Source organism: Ambystoma mexicanum, chromosome 5p (genome assembly GCF_040938575.1).
Source record: "Ambystoma mexicanum isolate Mex_15411 chromosome 5p, UKY_AmexF1_1, whole genome shotgun sequence".
Taxonomy (NCBI): Eukaryota; Metazoa; Chordata; class Amphibia; order Caudata; family Ambystomatidae; genus Ambystoma; species Ambystoma mexicanum.
In genome coordinates, this window is record NC_090930.1 from 365,473,747 (window position 1) to 365,501,188 (window position 27,442).

Consider the following 27,442-nt stretch of genomic DNA (forward strand, 5'->3'; position numbering starts at 1 on the left):
TCTAGCACAAACGGTTGCGGAGATATGAACGATTGAATAAAGGTCGTTTTTCAGATTTGAAATTTTAAACGCACACTTTTTCAGCTTTAAAAATGATGGCAGGATAACACAATTGCTAAGCTGCCGTTCTACTTAGGTTAAAATGGATTGAATTATATTATTTTAACTAAGGGATGGGTTCTACACAGTTTTGCTATGTACTCACACTATATTCTTGAGTGAAATGGGCCTCGCCATGGATCTGGTCAGGGTTTTAAACTGAACTCTGGTCTGGTCTGGTCTGGCCTCTGCACTTCACAGTGATCTGGGTCAGCTCTCTCTGCTGGTCTGGGTCTCTCTGGGTACAGCACTGCTTTCTCTCTGGTTCTGCTAACAGGTCAGCTCTACTCTGCTTCTGGTCTGGCCTGATGGATTTGAAGTCTCTATGTTGCTCTCTGAAGGTTTGATGGAGGTAAGTATGGATTTTTCCGGCAGAGCGCGTTGCAGCAAATGGAATTGAAGGTCCCTATCTGTCCTGTCTGTCTGCTTTTATGTGTTTAGAATGTGGGTGTGTTCTAGCATCACTGACCCTACCTCTCTCTCAGCTTCTAATTGGTCAAACTTCCATTTATCATTTGATTGGGGAATGAACTGTGAGTCAGAGGGATGTCATTTTACAGCCTGCAGAAAGTCCACTCCTCCTGTCAACTTACACACAAATCTAGATTTGAAACAAATACATGTTTGCAGAGGTACATATTGTTTTAAAATCATATGCACCCATCATGCATTACAGGAGGTATCCCCTGTTCAAACTCTGCTCTTTCTGGGAGCTTGCATTCAGAAATGGCACATATTTCACTTTTTAACTGATTTTGCAATTTCTGACATTGACCCAACTTTACATACATGTGCGCAGGGAGTACGGACATTCACTGATGAAGTTTCAGATTTTTAACATGCATACATTTAGAGTTATCCCCACTTTTCCGCTAAAACCCCCCTGAACACGCCACCGGGTCGAAAAACCTCTTAAAATGTGGGCAGAAAAATCACAAGAATTATGGTATAATTTATAACATTTTCACATGTCCGCTCTATGAGTTATTCATCTTTTTAAAGTTATGTTCTGGCTCCAAAGGGGTGTGGTTTACCCTCAGCACAAGATTGAATTTCTGGTTTTTCCAGTTCTGCCAAGCCAGCTTGCTCTCACAGGCAGTGCCCCTCCCCTTTCCTCAGGAGGAAGCCACTTTTTACGACCATTTACGACTCCTGCCAATAAAACCTTTGCCTGAGCCAGGACAGGGCTTTGTTCACTTTCCTGCAGAGCACAGGTAATTCAATTATCAGATAGATGGCATATCCTTAGTGTGAGCAGCAAAAGGGCAGCTAGGCCTGGGAACACAGCTGTGACTCACGTTTCACTCCTGATGGGGGTAGTTGCCAGGCAAATTGGAATCTCTTTAAGCTGTCATTTCTGTTCCCCAGTTTCTGCATTCAAATAAAACTAAACATTTTCACATATGCAGCTAGAATGCTGATTCTAAGTTTAAAACTATGACATTTAAACAGTTACAAAGGCATGTGACACCAAACATAGGTCACTCATTTAATCTAAACATTTTCGATTTTAGTGTCTTTAAATCCAGTGCAACTTAAACTGCTGACTCCATAGCTCAGCCAGTTTTGTTATAAGCATTGTTCTGGGCTCTTCATTTCCCAGATTTTGTAGGCACACAAAACTCCATTCTACCAAATGTCTGCTGGTGTTCAGTGAATATTTTGCACATATTGCAATGTTTGAAATAGGCACTTTGGCTTGCCTTCAGAGAAACACAGGGTTGTTTTAAACTGCCGGCTTTTGGATAGTGGTGAGTACTGGTACTGCACCCATTTTTGAGATTTAAGAAATGAATTCCCAACAGTTATGGGTTTGCTTTTGGCAATCAGCATTGCCATTCCCAATGGTTTCAGACTACTGTGTGGGTAGTCCAATGGTGGTTTTAGGCAGTGTCCTTCTGTGCCCATAACATCGGCAAAATGGGTGACAGCCTATTCTTCATGCATTTCCCTGTGCATTTTCTGGGAAGCTCTGGCCATCATGATGTTTTCCATGTCAGTACTGCACAGTTTTGAGGTAGGGCTCGGATGCATGGGTAAATACATCCCACAGATAATTCGTCCGATCCACAGTGCCTTCAACAACCCAGTACGGGGGATACTCAAACCAAACGGCCAATGGAGACAATGTACAAACCTGAGGGAGTTCAACAAACGGGTCCACATGTCAAGATGGACCCTTCCCTACATAGATCAGGGACTGGCCCAGATTCAAGGGTCAAATATGTACACTGCCTTTGACCTGACCATCAGTTACTGGACAGTACCTGTGAGTAGGAAAGTCCAGTACAAACTTGCTTTTACCTTCGGTGGGCAACAGTAGACTTTGACCCGAACCCCCGTTGGATACATGAACTCTGGCCATGAGGTCAACATCTTCCTACATAATGCCATGCCTGATTTGGGCGAAAGGGTAAACATGGCCTATGGGGATGATGTTTTGATCAAGAGCTCAACTATGGAAGAACATATAGCAGAAATCTGCTATGTTTTAAAACAGTTTCAGAATGCCGGAGCAAAACTATCCTTTCAGAAGGCACAGTGGTGTAAGAACTAAGTGAACATTTTAGGGCATGAGATCACCCCGAGAACTTAATCCCCAGGCAATGAGGTTGGAAGCCTTACTGTAATTAAAAGACCCTACCACTCTGCGAGAATTAAGAAGCCTTCTCTAACTTACTAATTGTAGTCAAAAGTTCATTGAAGACTACACAGAGGTCACTCGACCCTTGGCCCATTTATGAAAGGCTGGAGTCAAGAGGGAGTGGGGTTCAGAAAAATCAGAGGCAGTTAAGAAACTGAAAATAAGTCTTTCCCATGCTCCTTGTTTGGCTTACCCCTTAAAGACTTCTTCTTGGAGGCAGGGTTCTCAGACACTTGCCTAACAGCGGTATTGTACCAAAAGCATGACAAGGTCAACAAAGTCATCTCATACACAAGCAAGACTTTGTCCTCTGTGGAGGAAAAATTCAATGACTGCAAGAAGGCACTCTTGGCAACGGTGTGGGTGTTAAATAATTACCGCCTGTTCATGAAGGGGGAGCACATAATTGTCGAGACTCCTCACCAACTCTTGCAGTATCTAGAAAGTGACAATCCAGGCAGGGCAGGGAACGTTAGTAATTCCAGAATTACTTCCTAGATTCTTCCCATGCAAGATCTATGAAGAAGACACATGTCAGGGGATACCCACAGTTTATGTGGATGGGTGATCCTACCATGTTGATACCAACGGGAAATAAGAACTGGTGGCTGGCATTGGGAATGCCTGGGTCAATGATACCCCAGAACCCTCTGCTGGTCATAAAGTAGGACCCCGAACTAGTCAAGTTGCAGATTTGTTAGCCGTTCATCAAGTCATCCTCACTTCAGTGCACCACCATCTCAATTAACTGGTCATAATCGCTGGCTATGATTATGTCAGGAATGGGTTTGAGGAGCACCTAATTAACTGGAAGAATCTAGGCATGATTTCTGCCAACAGCAAACCCCTAAGGCATGCCAACCTGATCCAGTCAATCAACAATCTGGTGCCCTCCAATGAGATGACCATCTATTGGAAAGGGATAGGAGGTCGTTCCAAGATAGAGGGGCCAGATAAAACTAGGAATTACATGGCTTACCAGCTGACGAAAACCAGAGCTCTGTAGGGGTATTTCAAAGAAACGGAATCCCTGCTGGGTGAAATCCAAATGGCAGCTGTCACCAGGTGACAAACTTGGGCTAACAGCGAACTCCAGACAGCCCAGTGGAGTAAAGATACCCCAGATGCAGATTTTGTCACTGCACTGAAAGTGTACCCGATCATTGGGAAATGTTATCGACACATTAAAGACCCTGTAAGCTTTCCTCTAACAGAGTTGGATTGTACCGGTAAAGAGGATCTCTGGGTGTTGATGAAGTTTTCCAAGATGTTCCGGATCCCAGACGGTTTGTTGGTAAGGAGAACCCTATCTGGCTCTGAGCAGTGCGTGGTACCTACCTCGTGCCGAAGTCCGATGTTGAACTACACCAATGACACGCCCACTGCCGATCATATGTGGTTTCATATGACATTGGAAATCTTGCACGAGGTTGCCTACTGGCCAGGACTTTGACATTTACCTAAAGGGGTGTCTTGTGTGTGCTCAAATAAAAAGGGAGTTTCTCTACAAAAAATGACACTGCCTTGGTCAGATATGCAAGTCAATTTAATTGGGCCAGTGATTCGCTCCTTTAGAGGAAACAAGTACATGTTGACTGTGACATGCTTGTTCATAAAGTGGGTAGGATGTCTTCCAGCCCCGATATGCAAGGTGGAGACAGCTGCTGCATTAATGATCAACCACATCTTCTCTAGTTTCAGGCTCCTGCAAAGGATTGAGTCGGACCGAGGAAGCCATTTTACCAGTGAGGTGATGGTGAAGATGTGGGAGAATATAGGGGTAATAAGAAAACTCCACATTGCCTACACCCAGCCTCAATTGGGGGATAGATTAATACACCAAAATGATTGCGAGCATCTTAATGAAGATTGTGGCAGACTCTGGACCCAGTTGGAACATCCATTGCTGCTAGTCCTGATGGCTATTAGGTCTTCACCCTCTTCTGAAATAAAGATGTATCTATTTGAGCTCATGACTGGACAAAAAAAGGTGTTACCACAGCATCTGCTCTATAGGACTCAGGAGCAGACACTAATAAATGCGTCCACTACTCATGAGTACATTGAACATTTAAGAAAGCACCTCCAGCATGATTCTGCTTATACTCAGCACAATTTAGAAAGGTCAGCTGATGGAATGAAGACCTACTATGATCTAAAGACCACCAAGAAAGAGTATGAAGTAGGTGACACGGTTTACCTGTACAATTTTCAAAGGAATCAGGCTAAGGAGTGAAAATTCCTCACATCTTGGCGTGATGCCTTTGAAATTGTAGATACAATATCACCTGTTGATTACAAGGTACGCATCCCAAAAGGAGAACGGACAGAAGAAAAATGGGTCCTAGTCAATCAGTTGAATAGCTGTCATCCCAGACATGCTTTACGACTGATAGATGAGCCAAACGAAAGTTGAGCAGAGGAACCATCTGAAGAAAGAAAAGGAAGGATACAAAATTGGATGGAAACTAAGAGGAATATATATATATATATATATATATATATATATATATATATATATATATATATATATATATATATATAAAGCAGGGAGTAATTTACTTAGTGTTATTGATTGTACAAATGAAGAAAATGGTGAACATGTCATGTTATAATTGTATGCTGTTGTTGTAAATTGTGGGTAAATCTTCTGGGTAAAAATGTGTGTAAAAAGTACTGAAACTCTTTTTCTATCTTTTTTTTATTTTGTTGATTTTTTTTATTTAGCAACTGGTTTACAAGTGAAACATTTCAGCTTTAACAAAAATTAGAATTGATCCATTTTTCTTTTTTTTTTTTTAACAAAAGAAAAGATAAATCCGAAGTCAAGGATGAGTTACATTTCTGGAATCACTTTGTGTGAGATAATAAAGTCTTTTCGCCAGGATGTGAGTTCATATCTGGCTTTGATTTCCCGGAACATCACTGACACAAACTCTAGCAAGGCATATGTAAGATAAATATTACAGCCTTGCTTCAACTGGAGCCAAATGTCCTTCTATGTTAGTGCTCTGTTACCAACAAATAATTTCTTTATTAGATTGGATCGAATATTATCAGCTCCCATGCAGTTCATGACCCGATGGTACAAGGTTTCTGTCGAATGGCTACATAATCTGCAGTGATAGGGCCTCATTACGAGGAAGGAGGTGGCTACACCCTTACCGGGCACCAGGTCTGGGTTCATCAAATGAGGAATTACCAGCCCATTCCGACCTTGGAGGGCCTGGTAATTCCTCATTCAAGGAACCCGGACCCGGTACATCCCCATTCCCATTCGAGCCCCCATAGGGCTCAATGGGAATGGGGATGATGCTAACAACGGGCCCATTAGTAACGGGCCCGTTGTTAGCATCCTGGTAAAACCAGGCGTCCTTAGCGGGTTCCCGCGAGCAGACCTTGTAATGAGGCGGTAAGGGGTTGACAGCTCCGGCACCTTTACCGGCACCATTAACCCCTTACCACCCTCCTCGTAATGAGGCCCATAGTCTCTAAGTACCTTGATTTTCCTTGCCTCAAGTACTTCCTTTGTAGGTAGTAGATTGAAACATACTCTTAGAAACTGTTGTCGAGAAACATCTGATGGCAATCGGTTCAGGTATGGTAGAGATGTTCCTCGCCCTTTCACCTCTGAGCAGTGCTTCCCGTACAATTTCAACCCTGTGACTGGCAGCAGAGTGTTTATCCAGTCTTGATCGTAGAGCCGTCATTTTACATACTCAGGATTTTCTTTGAGTGATGTCTCTGTTAGGCCTGTCAATGCCAATATTCCTTGACATTTGTTGCTCCATTCCACCAATGTCGGGTACCTTTTCTCGAGGAGAGCCTGACTAAGTATAGTAAAGCCTCCTTCAGATGGAGGTTGTAGGTACTTTCAAAAAAAGGAGAGGCTCTTCCAAACTGATACTGTGAACAAGGATGTTAGGCCCAGTTCCTTTCTAATCACTGCAACTGGCGTTGAGTTTGGCAAAGTAAGAATGTATCCCCAAAAGTGACCCTCTATGAACAGCCACACCTTCCAGGGTAGTGCTAGTAATGCTTCTGCCCCATAGGTCAAAATAGGGACAACTTTCATCCAATAGAACGTACATATTTTATTAGAGAACTAGCCTCCTTAACTTCCAGCCTGGGGGTGAGAGTGGAGTCTGGAGAGCACACCAGGGACCTGAAAAAGAAGGAAGAAAGGGGGTGCCATGCCATACCCTCCAACCCAAAGGTGGAAGGGGAAGCTGGAGTGCCCACACCCAAAAGAAGGAAGAACAGGGATGCCATGCCATACCCTCCAACCCAGAGATGGAAGGGGAGACTGGAGTGCCCACTCCTTAATGAAGGAAATTATGTATAGTGATACCCCACCCTGCCCTGCCTTTCCCAACAAAGGGTTGTGGAAGAACAGGGGGGGAAATGTGTGGTACATTCAAATGCCCCACACCCAAGCCCCTTTCACCTGAACAGCAGGATTTTAAACACTGAAACAAAAATGGCGTGGCCATTGTTTTTTTTAAAGTAAAATTGAAGAGCCATGTGGAAAAGGGGCATACCTGAATAACCAAAGGAAAAGCAGTATTTTAATTTACAAAAGATCCCTGTCATATGGAAAACAGGATGTTTAAACAGTGACACAAACAAAACTCCAGTGACATTTGAAAAGCTACTTTGTTTTCATGGAAAAATGTCAGCCCAGGACAAACCCTTTTGCGGGCTGTGGGCAATCTTCACAAGGAAATCGCCCACTCCCAGTCCGGATGTCACATCTCCCATTTAATTACCAACTGCAATAAAGTGTACTGCTAAAGGTGTCGAAATTCAGTGTTCTCCAGACCTGCTGTCTCTGAAGGCATTGACTGCAGGAGACGTTCCCCTTCGATGGAGCATGATTAATATACGTGAAATTGGGGGCAACAACTTCAAAGCGCAAACTTCCAACACAAAGAGACTGATATAAAGAAAACTCTTGGTACAGGCTGACTCCATAAAAGCAAATGGCCGGAAGGCAGGAGAAGGACCATTTATTCCAAATGAACATTCACAATTAATGTCAAAGGACTATTATGATGTAGGCCTTTTTCTCAGCAAGCCATAAGCCGTACTGATTTCATCTATGTACCATTTTTTAATGTAATTTCCAGACGATTCTGGAGATATAATATTCCTCCACCTGCGACTAGGGAACTGTAATGTCCAATTAATCTAGGTTTCTGGCTAATCTGAACATGTTCCAAATGTGAGAGTTGGTGAGCCAGTGGAGAGTAAAATTAGGGATATGGGTAATAACTTACACATTCATAACTGATTTGCTGATATTGGAAATGACAGAAAGGTGCCACATGGCCATGCTACATGGTATGATATGATATGATAAGGCATTTATAACGCGCCTATAAACAAGTGTTTCAAGGCTCGATGAGGCATGGTAGGGGGAACAGAGGGAAGGACAAACAGCGATCCTACTAGGCCAGGTATCATTCAGATCATGCAAGTGCATGGGAAGGAGGTAAGGGATAGCGCAGTACATGGGAATAGATAAATAACACTAGGTAAAAGTAACAGCCAGCAAGTGGCAAGTGCAAAACCAGCAAGTGCGAGGAAGTGCGGACAGCAGATGTCAAGTGCTGGAAGGGGGACTGTAGGGATACAAAAACAGTCCCCAAGTGCGGGGGTTGCCGGCAGTCAGTGCAGCTGTGAGAGACTGGCGGGGGAGGGACCAGGGCCCAAGATTAGAGGGTGTCCAGGTAATCCAGTGCAGATCTGGTTACAGCCACCAGGAGGTCAGCAGGAGACAGGAGGAGAGAAAGCAGAAGCAAGGAGAAAGGTTTTGAGGCAGAGAGGCTGTTCCAGAGGGAGGCCCCAGCCGAAGAAAGAGATCTACCACCATCTACCAACAACTCATTGTTGGAGAAGCGACTGACCCTGTGGGAGTTGGAGGCGGATGAGCGAAGAGCTTGCGAAGGAAGATATTTAGGAATTGCGAGTTGAAGGTATTGTGGCCAGTGCCCCAAAAGGCCTTGTGGACAATGCATAGGGTTTTGAACTTAATCCTTGCAGGCACTGGGATCCAGTGCAGAGATTTCAGACCACGAGAGATACGATCAATGGGCTTGAAGCCAAGGACAAGTCTTGTAGTCCTGTTCTGGATGAGATGAAAAGGGCGGAAAGTAGAGGCAGGCAGATTTAGAAAGAGGCTGTTGCAGTAATGCAGCCCAGAGAGAACTCTAGTGGTCGGCTTATCTAATTCCCCATGATTTGCTGAATTAGAAAACGATGGCTGTTGCTAGAAACATAATGAAGTTGTGATATATAACTAGTTATTGCAAAAAATGTGAAAGTAGAACAAATGGCGATTACAAATGGGAATTGTCATATGTTGATCCAGACCCCTAAACCAATCCTGACTTGGAGACTGGGTTTGGGAGCAGAGAGAAGGGTAACTGTCCAATCTTAGTTGCAGCAATTATTGCAGGGAAAATCCAAAAGATTACAAAATTGGTGGTGTCATCTCTGCTATATAAGGGGGACTGTGCTAGGAGGAAAAGAGACACAGGAACATGCAGACAGACAAGAACAGAGAGACCGAGAGAGCTGTTGAAACTTACCACCTGACAGCTGTAATGATACACTAGAGGAGATTGCTGAGAGTATATCTGGGTGGAGCTGTCTATTTCGAGGAAGACATGAAAGTTGACAGGGTCCTATGGTAGAGAGCAGGAGACAATCTTTGAGAGAGAAGTGGCCATACCCCTGCCCTATCTTTGCAGAGTATCCTGAGATGCAGCTGTCTTTGATAACTTTAAACAGTCTTTCTATGTATGTGCTTGCCTTGAATCCTTTCCCTTTACAGTGGGCGGGGGGTGCAAGACTGTGTAGATCCTAGTTTATTTAACTACACATATTAATGAAATTAATTCCCCATTTGGTAGAACACTATGGGGTACATTTTGTTAGAATTCTAAATTAACAAAGCTCAGTTCCCAGTGTGCACTGAAAACTATAGCCTATCATTTAATTGGGTAATCCTTTCTGTCCTGATGACCCCGACTTCTTTAAGGAGAGGGGTGTATTTGTTTTTAAATCAGTCCAACCTTTTTATCCAGCTTCCCCAACACAGGCCTTTCATTGGAGGGGGGTCAACTTCCCCAAATCTTTCCAATTTTTCTGTCCAACTTCTCCAACACAGATCAAAGTAGGGAGGTCAGAAAAACAAACCGCTAAATCAGCCTGTGCATATTTTAAACCAACAGTTTGGGCAAAATCATAATTGCCAAATGTATTTTTACCAATCTTGAAATCCTATTGCTAGCCGTTTAAGCCCACAGGAATATCAAAATCACACCACACTACATGTGAATTGCTTTCGATATTGAAATTTGCAGAAATTGAAAAATAGTGATTGTGTTCTTTTCAAATCACTTTTGTGTTTTATATATGCTCAGAGAAGTTGATTGTGTTATGCCACATATAAAGTGGCGTGTGACATTTTTGTGATAATTTCTATTACTTTTATTTAAATAAATACCAATATATTGCCTGTACACTGGCCTGGTTCTTGGCTCATTGTTAGTTCAGCGTGAGAGAACCAAGGGGCATGACATCTGTTTGAAGTAGGGCTGAATAAAATAGTCTGTTAAACAGTTTGTTGTGTCACACTTTAAGTGGGGAAGGAATTAAATCCTTATGTTGAGGTTGGCTTCTCAATAAAACATTACTCATTAATTACAACAGAGCCTAATCATAGGAGCAGACACATGTGCAATATCAATTGTGATATGGTAGCCATGATCATAAGGAACCGCGTGCACTATGCCTAAACTAAGGCATATCTTATTCTTAGAGAATACCCTGCCACCAGCATGGGATACTCATGATCATCGTACTTTGGGTACAGGGGACATATCATACATGTTGGCCCTGGGCTGCAGTGACTTTGTTGTTGCTGCAGGGTTGAGAGGGCATCGTGTGACCTTTAAGCCTTCTCTGTGACATGAGCAGAATGGGTGCTGCAGATTAGAACTGATGGAGCAGGGCAGAAGTACACTATGCTTTTGGCATGGAGTTGCGGCAAAGGGAATCTGGTTAGCAGATTACCCCTTTTATGTGTTAATACAAATTTAAAAAGGCAGGGTTTTGCACCCTTGCCAGATGGCAATTCCTCAAATGCCCCACTGGCAAGAAAATAGAGACTCGCCCTTCTTTGGGTCTGGCTCATCCTCCTGGCAAACGTACCTACTGCAGCCATCTACATTGGAGTGCTGCACCCCCGGTTGGTTTTGAATGTCCATGTCCAATCCATGTAGGAATATGGCCCAACGCAGTAATTTTGGTGTTCTCTTCCTCCCAGACCATAAGACACCTCAGAGTTCTGTAATCAGTTAGGACAGTGTAGTGAGTCCAAATAATGTAGGGATATAACTTGCGTACCACCCAAATGACCTTTAAAGCATCTTTTTCAATGGTGGACCAGTTGTGTTCTTGCTTGGTGAAGCACCTACTTAGATACCTAAAATGTTGTTCTACCCCTTGAAAGTTCAGTTTTGCTAACACTACACCAATGCCACATTTGCAAGTGCCTGTCTGTATGATAAACTCTTTTCCAGAATTCAGGATCTTCAGAACAGGGGCCTGACACAGGCCAACATTCAAGCTCTGGAAGGATGGCTGTCAGGCAGGGGACAAGTGAACTTTTTCAGAAACTTCTTAGAGGTTACATTTTTCAGGATAAGGGAAAGAATCCCATATCAATGAAAGGACGGTAATAATCCCAGAGGCCCAGGAAGGCCCTCACTTGAGTCTTGGTGGTGGGTGCCTTCCAGTTCATCACCACCTGGACGTTTGCCTGGAGTCTTTGTTTCTTACCACTACCTTCCCCTGTCTTGAGGGGATAGATGGTCTTCCCAGGTGTTGCTAAAGTCAGCAATGTCGTCGAGGTAAGGAATGCTGAAGTCTTCCAGCTTTGCTACGACCTGGTTTACCATCCTCTGGGAAGTGGCAGGGGAATTCTTTAGCCCAAACGGCATAACAGTGAATTCATAATGCCTGTCTGCAATGGAAAAGGCAATCAATTGTTTTACACAGTCATTCAGACCAACCTGCCTGTACCCAGCCATAAGGTCAACGGTACTCATGAATAGGGCAGCACTTAATTGTTCGATCAGTTTGTATGTCTGAGGGATGGGGTGGGCATTGGCTTAGTGACAGAGCTGAGCCCCTGCTAATCCATGCAAAATCAGACCTCGGTCTCCCTGCTACTGACCTTAGAAGGCTTGACAAGCCCCATGGCCAACATCTCGGAAACCTTCTCCTTGATGGTATCTTCGACCTTTGTCTGAAATCCGGAGAATCCTACTCTTCACTGGCATACTGGCTCACATGTCAATGTTATGGACACACCAATCAATCTTCCCAGGAGTCAGGGAGAACAGACCTGCGTACTGGTCCAGCAAATGCTGGCTGTCTCGCCTTTGCTGTTCAGTGAGGTCTGGGGAGAGTTTAACTTCCTTAAGAGACATGTTGGTGAGCTCTGCAAGTAACAAGTCAGAGAGGGTCATCTGTGACCAAGTCATCCAGGCTGTAATGATGTGTCTGCCTCAAAGACTTTGTATCAATGAGGTAGGTAATGTCACTGATCCTTTCCAGCATCACCTTTGGCCCAGACCATTTGTCATGCAAGGAGCAAGGCTTGATAGGTTCCATGATCCAGATCATCTGGCCTGTCATGTACTCAGTCATGATCGCCTTCTGGTCATGCCAGTACTTCATGAGCTCCTGACAGCCTTCAGGTTCTGGGTGAACTGTTGCCTGTTCTTGGCCACCCAGGATTATCGGCAGAGTACGTAGTCCACCATGTTATGGAAGGAGTAACTGGCTTGCCCTCCCATCCTTCCTGCAACAGGCATGGCAGACCCCTAAACAGCAGCTCATGGGGACTGAACCCGACACCGCTCTGTGGCACCTCCTGTTAGGAGTACAGGAATCATGGCAGGAGAACATCCAATTTTCTACCATGTCTTTGAGGGTCGTGTTGAACTGCTCAACAACTCCATTGGTTTGTGGGTGAAAGGCTCTGGAGAACATATAGTTAGCTCCACATTCATCCCTCATTGCCTTCATATGTGTGGATGTGACGTTGGATCCCCTTTCAGAAATAACTTCCTTAGGCAATCCCACATTAGAGAATTTCCTGATTAGAGCCTTCGCGACCATGGGGGCCTCAATGCTCCTCATGGGGACAGCCTGGGGAGACTGGGTGGCACGACCAACCACAACCAAAATATGCCAGTATCCGGAGGAGTTATAAGGATCCAAATGACCCACAATGTCAATTCCTATTCTCTCGAAAGTTGCCCAACAACGGGTAGAGGAATTAGGGGGGCCTTGGTGGCTCTGCCCACCTTGCCGGATGTTTGACAAGTGTGGAAGGACCAGAAAAATGCTTTTATCTTTGAACCCATTGTGGTCTTTTTTCGTCACCCCGTACTCATCTTAGAATGGAATATCATGGGCCAAGTCCAACAGGAACCTTATGTGGTACAGGGAAATATTGGGATCCAATCATGGGAAAAGGTTCAGGTTGGGCAAAATATATTAGAAGGTCTTTAGTGTTAGTATTTTACTATTTGGTGGGGCAGTTTGTGCATGCATCATTTGTAGTTAGCTTTGACATACATTAGAATCATCAAAGCCTTACAGAAATAGTAACAATACAATTACATTGTGGATATCGAGGGTAGAACCAGGGTGACGTGTAGCAGTTTGTGTATTTTGCAATAGTGACTTATGTAGTGCTTTGAGGAGTATGTGAACAGGTAGCTGAAATAGGGTACAAGCAAGACTGTGAGTTAGAGAGGTATTGGGATGAATGCAAGGGCTATCTGCAGGGTTATCAAGATCCCCGCCATGCTGGTTTTAGGGCCTACTTGTAATCCATGCCTTTTGTGTATTAGAAGAAGCAGAACCCATTGGAGCTGTGGCTTTGTCCTTTTTTAATGAGAAAATCCATTTAGCTGTGAATGTTTAAACATCTAAGGTCGCTGGAAGACGTGCTGCGCAGATAGTGGCTTATTGTATCAACCCATGCAGCTCACAGGAGCTGTGAACGGAATGTTGGGTCAAGGCTTGAAGATTATGGTTGCAACTGCAAAGGCCAAATCTATGAGAATGAGCAGGGTGTCCAGGGCGCCAAGTGGTACAACTAGATTCTAGAGCAATACTGCCCCCCCTCGAAAAGCGGACGGGTCATTTGAATTTCAGGCGACTGCAGAAAAGGGATAAATAAGCAAAATTTAGACGTGTGGATTGATGTCCCAGTCACATGATTCATGGGCATATGGATAGTCATTGAGATAAGGGAGGAGACGTGCTGGAGATCTACTGTGTTCTAAGACGGGAGTAGTCACAGATTTTGTCAATAATTGTAACTGCAAGGTCGAGGGAGGTATTCGTATATGCAACTATGTCTGGTGTAATGAGAAGAACATTGAATTACTGGCGGGGGGAGGGTATCCAGATAATGAGATGGTCCAAACTAACTTAACCAATAAGGATAGGTATTAGTGTAACAAAGTACCTGAGTATAATGTGCCAATCAAATTACAATGGTGTACAATGATTACACACTAGGTCATCTCTGCGGGGTTGTCTTTAGATAAAATGTGACTAATAGGGTGATTACAAATAGGGGATGTGTAATATTTTTGAAAGGGGTGCAAAATGATTTGTTCATTTCATTATCACCCATGCAGGACACGCTTGACTATAAAGATGTTATATGGTCGCACTTAAAAATACAGAGGACTGCAGCTCCAAGAAGGGAGGTAAGCTTTACATGTAAATATCGGTCTCCACAAAAGAAGTGACTGTTATTGGACAGGGGGAGTGGATTAGTAAGTACCAGTGTCCCCTTTATAATTTGCAGACAGGTGCCAATAAAAAAGAAGTCAGTGCTAGCATAGTTGGAACTATTCAACTACAGAGGGGCTAACAACACTGGTATGGTGCCCATTTGACATTGGTTGTTTCAGTGAATATATTTAACTTACAGATGTAATACATTATTTTAGTTTCACACAGACCTTTTCCTAATCTAAACAAAGATGTACATATTCTTTATTCTAGACACATGTGAACAAAGGAGGTGTTTTCTTCAAAATCAAGCATTATATCTGTCCCGAATAAGGCCACTTAAAACTAGAGTGCAACATCTGCTCAGAGATCCATCACAACACGTCTTGAATACATGTTAAAGAAATAAACACACTGCTAAATGAGGGCAGGTTATATTACATTTGTTAGTGAGAACCCTTGTCCCCCTATGTTGAGAGGGGTGTGTCTGTAAATATATGTATATTATTTGTTTGTAGAAGTGTTCATTACAAACTGTATGTATTTCTTGTGTTCTGTTCAAATTGTTCATTATTGTTTTGTTGGCTGCTTAATCTGAGTTGTAATTTAGGCAGCATTGTGCATTAGTGTTGGCCTTTATTACATCTTGCTTTCATTGTAACATTTGATATTTGTTTTGTGTCGGCATGTGTGTATATAACAATTCAGTGAAATAACTTTGTTAAAGGAAAGATATGGTTAAGTTGCACTAATATAAACCTATCAAATTCAGTGAAGAAACATCCTTAAAGGGACGTTATAATTACACGTTAACCCGAAACCCCCCAGAAAAGTGCCAGTTATGGTAAGCTAAGCAACCATAACTCGCGCCACCACCATGCATTGGTCAGACTAACACCCAGGACATCAACAATGACATCACTGATGACATCAAATATGAAATTAATTTTGATTAAAAGTCCATACAAGGGGTTGTGTTTACAATGTTGGTAGCAAGATGTCAAGGGTGATCATGAGACCTCTCATGAACTATCTATTGTATTAAAAAAAATTACTCATCTAAACAAAACATTATATTGGAGTGTTGTTTTACATACAGGAACTTAATAATACATACACATAGGCAATGGGTGCACCATACAACATAGCAGTATAGTATTTTTAATCTGGTAAAATTGGTCATAAAAATAATAAATGCAAACCTATCAGAATCTTGACAAATGTTAAACTTAGTATTAATAGCTTGCAATAGAAGACTTACTACACACTTGTGTTAATACAATCAATACATATGCAGAACCACAATTAATAGAACTCTGAGGCACATACAGGGCAACTCTAGTAAGGAGGAAAGAAACCACATCACCAGAAAATGACAATAACATTAGAGTTGATCATCATGTACACAAATTAATTGTGTGTTTGAGGCCTGCTTATTACCCCATGTATGTGCACCATGAGGTCAGATAAAACTCTAAGGCAAGTACTTCAAGAACATATGAGAAGGTTAATGTCTAGATATATAACACCTATTTCAATTTCTGAACTTCTAAATGTCAAAGAACAAAAACAACAAGGTCATCAGATAGAACAGGAGGTTGTCAGAGGCGGCCAGTGTTGTACTGAGCGTTAGTGCGTGTCCCCACGTTGCTCAGAGCTGGTGCGGCTTGGCGACCAGACGTTTTGCTGGGTCCTTTCTTCGAAAGTTGTTGAGCTGCGGAGCCTTGTACTGTCGGAGAGCCGGAGAGGAGCGCTGGTGAATCGGAGAGCGCGTTTCCTTTAACCTCTGAGCCGTGCCGTGTGTGTGTGCGCCTGGAGAGACTGCTGTGCAGTGGAACTGCGGCAGGAACTACGGCAGGCAGTCTGCAAGTGGGACCGGGCGTCTGCTGAGCCCTGAGACTCCTTGAGTCCTGGGAACGGCAGACGAGGAAAGTAGAGACGCCTCTGAGATCTACGGTGCCCTGGGCCCTGGCTGGTGAAACGTGCACGCCTAAGAGCGGAAGGTATGAGTAGGGGCTGGGGGCAACACTGATGAATGGGTGCTAACTTGCCCATTCAGTGTCACCATTACCCAGTACCAGTTTGGAATTAGCTGTCTGCCTCCCCTACTTTACCCTACTAGCAGCTCAGATACAATCTGCTTTGGAACTTGTGGGGTGGGCCCCTTTAAGGCTTAGATTTAAGGCCTCCCTTTAAGGAGGTGACTCTGCGATTTCGGGCTGTGTGAACTCACGCAGGGCTGGCCGGCCTGGAGTGGAGCGCGGAGAGAGGAATTGGCCAGAAGTGACGGGGTTGTGCGTGTCCCGTTGGTAGCGGCGTTGACCCTGGTGAAGTATACCACGAGTGCCTGCGAGTACCTGTGAGTACCTTGAGAGCCCCCGAGAGTCCCCGAGAGGCTGCAGGAGGGTAAGCAAGTACTCAGAGAACAAGGCTATCTGTGGGAGACTGCGGGAGAGTGATTTCTCCTTTGATCCCACAGCCGTTGTTGACTATTGCCTGCACGGGTGATTGTCGGACTTAATAATTGCGTCCGAGAGTGCAGTGTGAATAGGTCTGCAATTCTTTTATTATTCTGACCTTAATACCCCTGTATCAACTCCCCTGGAGACATTATGCCACCAAAAGCACGCGGTGCCAAAATGTCTTATAACCTGAGGAAAGGCAAGACCAACAACCTAAATATGCCTGCTACCAATATGTCTGGGGGGAATAATTTGAAATCCCCAGTTAATATTAGAGGAACTATACCTGCTCTATTTGAAAAAATTCCACTGGTGCGCAGTATTGAACATACTGAGGAGACACTGTTGACAGCGCACAATGGAAGTCGTCCCTTGGATATGACGAATTTTGACGATATAGACAACAATTCCTTACTCGATTTATGTCTGTCCATACAGAAATCAATGCCCCCCCCCCCACAGATTGATAGGGGTGGGAGTGTTGAGATGGGGAACATCCAGAAACCTGTAAGTATTGCAGTAGAAGCGCAGGTGTTACAACCTGCAAATGCCTCATCAGAGGCCCCCTGTATGGGCCGACTATCTGAATCGCCTAATCTATTGATTGATCTTGAAGAACCAGGGAAGCATAATGCAGATCGATTGAATGAATTATCTCAATTGAACTCTGAAGCTATTGCAGATTTGCAGGCGTCAATGACCTCACTGCAATTTGCGTTGAAAATCCTCCTAAAACTCTGTGGGAGAATACATGTTAATACCGTTTTGCAGTTGAACTTACCTGGCCCGGGCACTGATTCTGTCTATGAAGAGGAGCCCGAAGAAATAAAGGAGCCTGAAATATCGGCTATTCCCACGAGCATTGAGGGGGCTGAGTCTCCTACAAAAGAAGAAAATATCCATTTGACCAAAAAACAGCGTAGAAGTGCGAAGAGAGCAGCACTAAGGAATGTTCCTTTGGAGGTGGCTTCACCTCTGCCTAATACAGCAAAGTCGCAACAAAAATCAAGAAAGGCAAAAAGAAGGGCTCTGAAAAGGAAGAAACTCTTAAGGAAGGGCCCTGGAACACTCACTAGCTGGATATTGCCGGAGAAACCCAAAGAAATATTGGCGGTGAGCAATGCAAGTCAAGACTCTATTCTTATGGATAACCATTCTATTATGGACAATCAATTCTCCACCCCGCAAAGGAATAGTGCTAATAGTACTTGTGAAAGCGTGAACATTGAGAGGGAAACCTCGGTGCCAGTAAGAGAAGAAAATTGCGAAGGAAATAGGATCTGTATTGTGAAGAACTTAAATCAGAAATCTTGCGGTAAATGGTTACCACGAATGGCTATGCTTGAAAAACTCCACCTGATCCCCCAATTAAGAGTCATCAGGTCGGAGGACTTTTCTTTTGTGGAGCCTTTACACACCACTAACCCGAATGTGACGGTGTTACATTGTACGGTCTTGGCCTCTGCACAGCTGATTCGAAAACACAAAGACTATCTGACGCAAGTGGGGTTAGGCGTAGATGTTAACCCTCACGACGTAGATCCATTGATTAATGATAAAATGAAACTTGTTAAAATTAATGATGTAACCAACCCCCCGCCAATTGTTGGGAAACAAGTACAAATGAGCGATATTCAGAACACTCTTAAATGGCTAGCGGAGGTGTTACCCCTGGCTTTAAATAAACCTTGAACTTGCTCACTGTTATCTTGGAATACCAGGGGTTTTAAACATTTTACTGCAACAAATGGGTCATTAACCTTTATCATGAACCATTCTTTTTTCATGTTGCAAGAAACCTGGTTGACTGCACCAATTGTAATAGATGGCTATAAATTGTATCATACTTTTGCTAAAAAAGGGCAAATGGGAAGACCATATGGAGGATTGATGATCGGGGTAGGGAAATCAATAATATCTAGAGAAATATTCACCGAATTGGGGGATAACATCAAAGCGGTGGAAGTGGTCATATCAATTAAGGATAATTGGGCCAAGTTATTGTTGGTCAATCTCTATAATCCACATGACGCTTCAGCCAGTGATCAAATTCAAGATAGGTTGCATGATATGCTGAGTGAGTGGAAAAATGAATGTAAAAGTAATCTTATCATTATTGCAGGTGACTTTAATTGCCTTATCAAAGGCGTAGGAGGCACGACTAACAACAAGTCCCTTTATCCGTATTCTATTATGCAACATGATTATAATGATGAGGAAGGGGAGAAGTGGCTATGTTTTATGAGGAGCTGGGATTTGGAATGTCTAAACGGACGAACTATGAGCGATCGCCCGGGGCACTTCACTTGGGGAGCGGGTGTGGCGTGTCGTACTCTTGACTACTGCTTCACCAGCACCGAGGTGGCATCCTTAGTTAATGACATGAGAATCGTAGATAATGATTGCAGTGATCATAATGGTCTCAGTCTAATCTTGAATAGTGGCATTGAATCTCCCCCAACTATAGCGACAGGAAATCTGCTTGTTAACCATGCTGTATCGCAAATAATATGGTCTAAGAAAAATATACTCAGAGCAAGCCAGGACTGTGGTGATTGGGATAATGACTATCATATCATGTTTGCTAATCTGTCTATGGAGGACCTAGAAGGATGGATCTACAACTTTACGGGCAAATATGTAACTAAAAAATCATTACTTGTTATTAAAGAACAGGGCGCGACTGAGACTTATGACAAGGTAATAAGAGATTCCAAACGCTTATTAAGAAGGGAGATACGTAAAATTAGGGCCAATACAAAATCCCTCATCGACCTACATACTAAGACTAAAAGGATAAAAAATCAGTATAGGTCATGGTTAAAACATTGGAAAAGATCAAAAAAATTGGCATGCTGGCAAAAGACTGTGAGAACCATTTGCTTGAGAAACTCCCGCAATATTTGGGCACTATTGGGGGAGGCAAGGGGGAGCAGGGAAACCCCTCAAATAAATCTGATTGACGCTGAGGAATGGGTCAATTTTCTTGAGAAACGTATTGGGTCAGTGGCTGGTATTTTTGAAATTTCTGGTACTACCATACATATCCCTAAGCCTTTCCCGGTACATCTTGAAGAGCTTATAGATAAGATCTCTAAACTTAAAGCTTCGCGTGCACCCGGGCCGAATGGCCTCTCGAATTTACTTATGAAGAATAACCCGGTTTTCTGGGCTAATCTTCTAAAAATACTTTTTGAAAAGGTGTTAATAGAGGGGAGAATTCCAGAGACCTGGCAAAAAGCAATTCTAGTGCCGGTATTCAAAAGAGGTAATAGATCGGACCCAGGAAACTATCGTCTGCTTTCCATGTTAGATTGTTCGGGCAAATTATTTGCCTCTTTACTTCTGCAGAGATTACAGACTTGGGTAGAAAAGACAGGAATCTTGGATCGCTTTCAAAGTGGATTCAGAATGGGATATTCTACTACTCATAACCTACTGATCATGAATAGCCTTAGAGATAAAGCCCTTTCACCTAATAACCCTCCGCTGTACGCTTTATATATCGATTTTAAGGCGGCATTTCACACTGTCAATAGAGAGAAACTGTGGAGGAAGTTAAAGGGAATGGCATGCCCAGAAGGATTGCTTTACTACCTACAGCTCCTTCATCAAGGTACCTCAGTGCAGCTGAGGCTAGATGGAAGTGGGACTACAACTAGGGTGATAAAGCAAATCAGAGGGGTGAAACAGGGGTGTGTTACTGCTCCCACCCTGTACAATCTATTCGTCTCTGATATCCTGGAATACATACAAGAGGTGCATAATTGCCCCCCCAAAATAGGCACCCAGCATTGCCTAGTCATGGCATATGCGGATGATGTGGTTATTTTGGACCACACGTTCAGTGGAATCTCACGCTCGGCTGAGAGGCTCTGCAAATATGCGGAAGAGAATGATGGTTAGAGGTTTGGAAATTCAATATACAAATTCCTATAAATACCTAGGAGTGGAATTTGATCATAGAGGAAATTTTCAATCCTGCGTACAAAATCGTAAAATAAAGGCGGCACAATTAACCGCTATGATTTACCAGTTTTCTTACAACCAGAGTGGTTACCCTATTTGAGCGGCCCGCCAACTTTACATCCAATGCTTGGTGCCAATGGTAATTTATGGACTGGAAGCCCTGATCCATCTTAATCTTGAATGGCTCCAGGTACTGGAGGGTAGGTTTTGGCGTAGGCTACTGGGCCTATCACAGGGGATACTGCTGGCGATATTAAGATTGGAATTGGGGCTACTTTGCCTAAAAGCTCTAGTCCTAAAGAAAAGAGCTGAACTCTATATTAAGATGCATACGAGCACTACCAATCCTCTCCTGTTGACAATGAAAGAAGAGATAAATGGGAACAAGCAGATTAAGTTTGCATGAGAAATGACATCTCTATTTGAGAGTATTGAGTGGACCCCTAATTGGAGTGAGAATTTCGAACACTTGAAATATCAAATGGGGGAGCGATTAAAAATCTGGGACTGGCAAAATAACTTTAAACATCTCGAAAGCTTACATAGCTATGGGTTCATATCCTATACACTTTACACCTATAGAAAGGCACAAGGATATTTGAACCTATGTCCTTCGGACAATTTAAGACGTTTTGTATTACTGTTACGTATTAACCATCTACCAGTCCTAACTGTTCTCGGCCCTGAAAGGGCTATCCCTAAATTAGAGCGCTTCTGCAGGATATGTAAGAATAAAACCTCCCCTGAAACGACGAGACATGTCCTCATGTTATGCCCTAGACTGAGTACAATCTATATGAAGCATTATAGTAAGTATGTTCATAATTTAGACCACATCAAAGCAAAAGATTTCTGGTATATGTGTGTTAATACCCTGAATGCAAGCTTACATCTGGCTCTTTATAGAGTATGGAATATGGTCAAGGTAAAACTCGATGAATAGTTAACCACCCCAGAAATAGCAAGGAAATAAGTTACTAGATTAAGTTATTTGGCGGTACATATGATGTTGATTTGGACAAATTTGTAACACTGAAAAAATTGAATAAGATGGTTTTCTTTTTTTGCTGGAAAAAAAAAAAGTTATTTATGTATATGTGTAAATTATGTAAATTATGTAATTAGTTTATCATGTTGAATTATGTGTAAAGTTTTTGTTTATAAAACTATATCACATTAAATAAAATAAAAAACAACAAGCCTAAATATGTCACTGAACAAAAAAAGTGGCACAGATATATGTAATCAGTAAACAACTTAACCATAACATCACTTTTACAAAGTGTTTTCACTGAATTTAATAGGTTGTTACCAGTGTACCCTTAATTTGTAACAAGTTCCTTATATTATACTCACCCCCAATGTAGCAGCTCTAGAGTCTGCAGACAGTACGAAAGTCATCGGACATCAGGTTGCATTCACACAATTCAGAATCACAGGGGACAACAGAAAATGTTGTATCCCTCAACCAACAAACACATATACATACAACATTACTTCAATTTACTACACCAAAATATACCTTTTTGTACAAATCACTGTTTGAAAATGTACACAATATTCTTTCATGTAGCAAACAATATAATGCAATACACCAAGCACAAACCATAACTGTACACCTCATATTACCACTTCAGTCCAACTCTTCATGCAGACTCATATACACCAGGCGCACATTCCATAACAACTTCTTACCAAATAGTAAGTACACTGTATTTATTTTTGTATTATTACCATTTATTATGTAAACATTTCTTGTAAGCGTAACACACTATTTCTTTCTTTTAATAGAAATGGGAAACACACTTGAGTGGTTGGAAGAAACATTTCCAAAAGAAGAACTGAGTGCTGATAACATCTCTAATGGTAAACAATACATCTTTCAATATAGACAAATAATGTAAATTATAAAGAGTTCATTGAAATAATAATATCTTCTTTTTTTTATAGCACTTACTTTACATGAAGAAATAAGACCCCAATTTACTTGTGGAGAATCACAATAATGACAAAGACAATCTTTATCCCCAACTGTACATTATGAAATCATGATGTTGTCTGGAAAATTGATGAACTTAGTAATGACTTTAAGGAATTATGTTTAAAATTATATTATTAGAAATGTTAATTATCACTGTCCTTCTTGTACCTGTCTGCCTTGCCCCCAGCAATCAACCCCATCAAATTCCCAAAGTCTAAATGAAAAACACTTTGAAGAAACGTCAAACAATATCACCCCTCATAATCATTGTATAGAAATTCCAAATTCCCCTATGTATGTTTCCCATTCCGATACCCAATCCCTTTCATAAATAAATTGATTTCTTATACCATAAATATGTTGTATATTGTTCTGTCATATTTTTTTTCTTAAAAATGCCAATTAGTAGTCTCAGTACCATGCGACTGTCTGGGATGCCCATGCTCAAAATGGGGAAGTCTGCAGAAACCCTGCTGTGACCGTACATGTCCGTTCTCACATGATGCATGTTTAATTAGTCCATGGACAGCGCGCTCTTCAGATATCCATGCGCATGAACCCATCAGTGCCCCACCCAATTCTGCCACAGACGGTCATCGCTGAATGTTATCATGTGACCGTACTGTTAGGAAAGATTTCGTAATTGTAGGTAATTTTCCTTCCATGTGGCAACCCCTAAACTTTTTGCTGTTGTTTTCACCTTGTTCTTGACTTTGCCAGAGAACTGCAGCCTTCTGCCGCACTCCTCTGGGCTTTCGCTCCTTTTCTTACGGGGAAACTGACATGCCCTTAAGACAGTCAGTACCGGGGAACGCTGTTTCCCGTAGTTTCTTTTATCATGTTGCGGCTTTAGTGCAACATGACACAAGAGGGCACTGTAAGCTAAGTTACAGCTCTCTTGGGTCTCTAGCCTTCTACAGGCCCTAGATACTCTTTTAGGATGGTATTTGATCGGTGCAAGTCATTCAGGGACTCGAATGGTGGCAGCGATCGTTTTGTTTATTTTGAGCTCCTTTTGGCATTCTGAGCACGTTTTTCGCACTGAACCCAAAATGGTGGCCTGGCTCCCAAAATGGCCAGACCACGAGGCTCCTTTGTCCTGTCCACTGACCGTCTTGCTCCCTTCACCTTCCCCAGGTCGAGCGACCCGGGGCCTTCCTTATTTGGGCATGTACTTTCCCGCGAAACGTGGTTGCTTTCGCGGGCTTCTACATGTCGTTTGTGTGCCTCCATGGTGTGGGCTGGGATGTCTGGTCCCAATACACATCCTGGGTGCCAGATAGTCTAGGGTGGTGTGAATGCCTGGGACCACCGTGGTCCGTGATTGGTCCACGTCTGGTATGTGTGTTGATGAGCGGATCTCCCATTGGCTCCCCTCCGTTTTGGCGCGAAGGGAACCGTGGATAAGAGGGGGCTGGAAACACCACTACCATGTCGATCTCCTGAGTTCTCACGAACGAAGGAATACAGGAGCCAAGTATCCTGCAACCACGAGGCTGGACCGAGGAATCGCTGGTGACCCGCTGAAGGAATCCTCCTTTGCACTGCTGTCGTCCTGTGAAACCCTTTCCTCCTTGGATCGAACCAGAAGGCCTGTACTGGTGCTTCGACCTTTGGAATAGCAGGAACAGCTATTCCCGGCGACTTCATCATCTCCTGCCAAGTAAGCCTTCGGAAGTGTCTCTGGGCCATCCAGTTGACTGACCAGTTTACAAGGGAGTCCTGCTCTGTAACTGCCGCCAGGTTGTGTTGTATTTCGAGTCCTTGTCACTCTCCCACGCTTCGTACACTTGGCGTTCCCAAGTCTGAAGGGAGGAGTGTACATTTGGCTTGAATACACACGGCCGCTCTGTTGTCCTGCTGCGGCAACAAACTGTGCTGGTTTCGTCGATTGGGACGTCTTTTTGCTCTACACGACTACGAGGCGTTCCCTGCTCTTCTGAACCTGCCAGCTGCTGAAACTAACGTGGAGAAGCCTGGGCCTGCTTGCTTCGGGGACCGGTGAGTAGTTTAGCTAGGATCTGGTCGCCCTCCTGCAGTATCCCATTGCTTTTCCCTGCTGTGTAGAAACAGCACCCTTTTGGCCGTACTCGCGCTCTGCTTCTGCCCGCTGTGGAGGCTGCGCTTGAGTTGCGGAACCTGTTCTTCTTCTGTGTGCACTATACTGAACTGCCTGACTTCCTCCGAAGAGCTTCCCCTTTTGCCCGTTGGCACCGGCGTGGCAGGTACTTTGAGCACAAGGCTCCACTCTTCGCAGGGCTCGGACTTCCATCTAGTTAGGTGCATCTGAAGGCGAACTGAGTCTAAAGCGTTATCGCACTGCCTGTTTTCCTTTCCTTTCAGGTGGACTACATATTTCGTGCTTTAAACGCTTGCGACTGTGTATTTGTATATATATTGTGTTGATATGGTATGTGTTGGTTTAATATTGTGATATTGTGATTTTCTCGCTACGGTCATTGTTTTAAAGGCCTTAAAATAAATGTGTATCTATTTTTGATATAACAACTGTTTGGAGTAGTTTGTAAGCGCTCTTGATTTGTGTGCTCATTGCGGGCTTTCAGTCACCCTCACCCCTCTTGAGACCTAGTCTTGACCGCCGCGATCGCTACCTTGATTGGTCTGGCTTGTCCAGAGGTTACCCTGTTCCAAGTAATTAGGTTGGCCTTCTGAACTTCTGCGCCACCAGGACAGAGTTCAGAAATCCGTCTTAACACGTACCATTGCAGTGTGATGGCATGTCCGCCAAAAATGTCTGTCACCTAGACAGTAGTTTGAAAATGCATTTTCAGTCAATCTAGGGTGTTTCAAGTTGAATCTTTACTCTTCCAGAGCTCCTTCTTAGTCAACTGTCAACTTTTAACAACTTTCCAAGGCCTATTTTCAACTCATTAGTCCACAAACAGTTCAGTGGTCCGTGGACAGTTCTTCTTAAGGGTCCCACCCATTACTTTTAGTCATTCTCAATCTGCCTACCGAGGACAGAGCACTAGGACAAGATTGGCTTTACAGAACTTTGACAACTCAATTCAATATCATCTGTCATGGCCATCCCTTTTTCCCGTGGGCCACCACCACAACACACATCTGGAGGGCCTGGACAGGGCAACAGGTGCAGAGATGCAGGTAAGGATGAAGAAGAGCAGGATGAGATGGAAGAAGTGCCTAGCTCCAGTGCCCAAAGTGAGTCCTGACTGTGGCAGTTTTTTACCACCGTTGGAGGTGTACCAAAGGCTTGGGCAGCCAGGATGAGATGCAGTGAGTACATGATTGTACCACTGTTGATGGCCAGCAGGGGGCGTTCAAGCATCGGAAGCCTGATCTGATGTCTCTCTCCCTCAGGCTGAATCTTACGGCCTTAGAGCAGTATAAACTTCAACTTCAACTTCAAACCAACTGTACTCACCTAATTAATGCTTTGTGCCTCGTCTGGACTCCTGTTTTCTTGGATTCTTCTCTTCTTCAGGCAGCTTCTGACCTCCTTCGGACTCTCTGTCTGCCTGAGCAATTTCAAGATGGCTACCTCATATTCCACAACTGCTGTTGGTCTCTGACTTTGTCGCTCGAGCTCAACCCTGGGCCGTGGCCCCTTTGCTCTCCTGCTTATCTCCTGGGACCTCCTCTGCCTGCAGACCTTTGATTGGTTTGCCTATCCTCAGCACCTTCACAGCTCTAGCAGTTGCTGACTGGTGCCTCTGTGCCCGGCTCCTTCATCTCCCGCCAAACTGCTACTCCTCGGGCGGAATTCAGCTTCTCTGCCACGGCGCCTGTGCTCCCGGAGCCCCAGGCTGAACTGGCCCACTGGTTAGTCTGTCGCCTCGGAGCCTGGCTGCTTCTGCCCCCGTCAGCCCACCTCTCATCTGTTGGGCTGTGGCTTCTGCATTTCGGCGCCCGAATTGGGTCCTTCTGTGCCGGCCGCTTCTGCACCCACCTTGCCGCCTCGCCTCTTGCGGGCTGCAGCTCCTCCACCTCGACGCCGGTGAACCTTGAACCAACACCTCCTGTAACCGACTGCTGCTCCTCAGGCCCCTGGCTGAGCGAATCCTGCAGCGTACACCCCAACGGCTGTTGGTCTCTGTCTTTGTCGCCCGAGCTCAACCCTGGGCCATGGCCCCTTTGGCTCTCCTGCTTGTCTCCTGGGACCTCCTCCTCCTGCGGACCTCTGGCTGGTTCGCCTATCCTCAGCACCTCCACGTCTCTACCGGTTGCTGACTGGTGCCTCTGCACTCGGCTCCTTCATCTCCTGCCAAACCGCTCCTCCTCAGGTGAAATTCAGCTTCTCTGCCCCGGCGCCTGCGCTCTCGGGGCCCCCCGCTGCGTTGGTCCTCTGGTGAGTCTGTCGCCTCGGAGCCTGGCTGCATCTGCCCCCGTAAGCCCGCCTCTCATCTGTTGGGCTGCAGCTTCTCCATTCTGGCGCCCGAACTCCTGGGTCCTTCTGTGCCGGCTGCTTCT